This window comes from Panthera onca, chromosome X, assembly GCF_046562875.1.
Source record: "Panthera onca isolate mPanOnc1 chromosome X, mPanOnc1 haplotype 2, whole genome shotgun sequence".
NCBI lineage: Eukaryota > Metazoa > Chordata > Mammalia > Carnivora > Felidae > Panthera > Panthera onca.
In genome coordinates this window covers 118,337,737-118,341,146 of record NC_138357.1, presented here as the reverse complement: position 1 = coordinate 118,341,146, position 3,410 = coordinate 118,337,737, and the positions used below count along the sequence as shown (strand labels likewise).

The following is a 3,410-nucleotide window of genomic DNA, read 5'->3' as shown; positions in this document are numbered from 1 at the left end:
TTAAAACAGCCTTACCCTTGGGGCGCCTGGGTGGCTCAGTCGGTTAAGCGTCCGACTTCAGCCAGGTCATGACCTCGCGGTCCGTTGAGTTCGAGCCCCGCATCGGGCTCTGGGCTGATGGCTCGGGGCCTGGAGCCTGTTTCCGATTCTGTGTCTCGCTCTCTCTCTGCCCCTCCCCTGTTCATGCTCTGTCTCTCTCTGTCCCAAAAATAAATAAAAAACGTTGGAAAAAAAAAATTAAAAAAAAAAAAAAAAAAACAGCCTTACCCAGAATTGTATGATTTCTCCCCTTCCTGGGGCCACGAATAATCCTACTGCTCTTACTGCTCTTTGGACCTTGCATATTTCACTGTCTGGTCTGATTTGTATGTATCATGTATCCAAATGCAGGGAGGCTATCAAACTACAGATGGCAGTAACACAAGGATATGAGCAGCTTGGGGTTAAGGCTGGCGAGACACAGACATACCTAAGACTAGCTGAGGAAAAACTCTGCACCTCCATCAATTCCTTTGACCATGCCCACGTCCAGCACGAAGTAGCTGTAGAATGTAGACCTTCACCCTGTGCCCCTAAAGAATGAGCACAATAAAACTAGAGGGATGGATTTGTCACCAGCTAGACCCCAAGACCTGACCTTTACTGCCCACCTGTTTATACTCAGCAACCTTTGTCCCGCATTTGTCCTTAAGTTCCTCTTTACAGCTTATCCCTTAACTCGGGCAAATGAAAATCAAAACCACCCATCAAGCCACAGTGACGGCCCTGGCAAGACCTCCAACGGGCCCAGACCACCCAGACCAGTTTGAGCGTAACCCCTGACACAGAATCAAACAGATGGACCATGGACTGACCTCTAGAATGACTGACAATTACCTCTACCCCGTTATAATATTAAAATCTCCACCCAAGGAGGAGCACAAGCCTCATTTACGTAACATATGGAGTGCGTATGGGCAGGTTTCCTTAAGGTTCGCATTCAGTCTTATGCCTGCCTCTGCATTTGATGACATGGCTTCCCTATCTAAATATTCATCCTTGGGGCGTCTGACTTTGGTCTAGGTCATGATCTTGCGATTCATGAGTTCAAGCCCCGCGTCGGGCTTGGTGTTGACAGCTCGGAGCCCGGAGCCTGCTTCGGATTCTGTGTCTCCCTCTCTCTCTGCCCCTCGGCCGGCTCATGCTCTGTCTCTGTCTCTCAAAAATAAATAAATGTTAAAAAAATTTAAAGATTCATCCTAACCCTAAATAAAAGGAACCCATCCACTCTTGTTCAGTGAGTCATGGCTTTGGAAGTTATTCCCTGTGATCACCCCACCACACACACACTTTTTTTTTTTTTTTTTTAAGAGAGAGAGCACAAGCAGGGGAGAAAGGCAGAGGGAGAGAGAGAGAGAACCTTAAGCAGGCTCCGCTCTCACTGCAGAGCCCGATGTGGGCCTCAATCTCACAACCCTGGGATCATGACCTAAGCTGAAATCAAGAGTCAGATGCTCAACTGAGTCACCCAGGCGCCCCTCCCCATGATCCTTTTACTTGCTGCAGATAACATTTACTTTGGGCCACAGCTCCACTTGGCGTATCAGTGACTCCCCGAGGAGTGAACTCACACTGGCTCAGTTATACTCCCTCCTACTGGTCAAAGTCCTTCTTTTTGTACAGATCTTCAAGAGTTTCTTTCTATCTGCTAGACTGGATGCTGCCATTCATGAATCACTGAAAACAGCCAGTAAGATCTTCAAAATGTAGTCAGTTGAATTTTGTTTTTTTTTTTAACCCAAAATGATACAAAGCAGATAATGACAAAAAAAAATTGTGATATGAGTGAAAAAGCAGTATATGGAACTGTATGAAAAACACAATTTAAAAGTTAATATTTAATCTTTTGGAGGAAAGGAGGAGGATAAAAAGAGAAGACACTGAATTAATAGCAATTGTATCTAATGGTAAAGTATGGCTTTTTTCCCATTGTTTTCTCTTTTCCAATTTTTATTTTTTATTTTTATTATTTTCTTTACGTTTATTTACTTTTGACAGAGAGAGTGTGCAAGCAGGGGAGGGGCAGAGGGAAAGGGAGACAGAGAATCTGAACAAGCTCCACGCTGTCAGCGCAAAGCCTGACGTGGGGCTGGAACCCACGAACCGTGAGATCATGACCTACGCCGAAGTTGGACACTCGACTGAGTAAGCCACCCTCTTTTCCAACTTTTAAAAACGAGTTTATGACGTTCCTAAATTTTTTTAATTACAAACTTTAATACAGATACAAAACAAGAACAAACCATAACTTACGTTAGATAATTTATTTGATACCTAAAAAATGTGTTTAACCATCAAACATCAAAAACCAAAATTAAAAAGAATTGTCACTGGCTATTAACAAGTAGCATAAATACACTTCTAGCACCATGTCTGACATGTTGCAGATACTCCACACCTCCATGTTCATCCTCTTCCCTTTTCAAATGGACACTGGTCCCCTTTCACTTTATTCATCAAAGCCAAGAGCTCAAAACCTAAATTAGTCTTTCTGGTTCTTTAGTTCATGGACTATACATAATGATAAACCATAAGTCTCATGAGAATCTTCCCATATAAACTTGCATTTACTAAAAGTAAACAGTTGGGACTACATCAAACTAAAAATCTTGTGCATAGTGAAGAAAACCATCCATCAACAAAACAAAAAAGCAACCTACTGAATGGGAGAAGATATCTGCTAAGGATAAGGGGTTAATATCCAAAATATGTGAAGAACTCATATAACTCAACACCAAAAAAATATGAATCCCATTAAAAAATGGACAGAAGTGCTCGCTTCAGCAGCACATATACTAAAATTGGAACGATACAGAGAAGATTAGCATGGCCCCTGCTCAAGGATGACATGCAAATTCGTGAAGCGTTCCATATTTTTCAAATCAGGAGACTATAGATGCTGGAGAGGATGTGGAGAAACGGGAACCCTCTTGCACTGTTGGTGGGAATGCAAATTGGTGCAGCCGCTCTGGAAAGCAGTGTGGAGGTTCCTCAAAAAATTAAAAATAGACCTACCCTATGACCCAGCAATAGCACTGCTAGGAATTTATCCAAGGGATACAGGAGTACTGATGCATAGGGGCACTTGTACCCCAATGTTTACAGCAGCACTCTCAACAATAGCCAAATTATGGAAAGAGCCTAAATGTCCATCAACTGATGAATGGATAAAGAAATTGTGGTTTATATACACAATAGAATACTACGTGGCAATGAGAAAGAATGAAATATGGCCTTTTGTAGCAACGTGGATGGAACTGGAGAGTGTGATGCTAAGTGAAATAAGCCATACAGAGAAAGACAGATATCATATGGTTTCACTCTTATGTGGATCCTGAGAAACTTAACAGAAACCCATGGGGGAGGGGAAG

The 3,410-nt window shown here is 42.6% G+C and overlaps 1 non-coding gene across 1 annotated transcript; it reads left to right on the top strand.

Annotated features, from left to right (window-relative positions):
• Nucleotides 1–2,810: 2,810 nt before the first annotated feature.
• LOC145714819 (U6 spliceosomal RNA) lies at nucleotides 2,811–2,917 on the top strand. Its single transcript, XR_014137010.1, has one exon. It is a non-coding gene; the product is annotated as a U6 spliceosomal RNA (small nuclear RNA).
• Nucleotides 2,918–3,410: the final 493 nt, after the last annotated feature.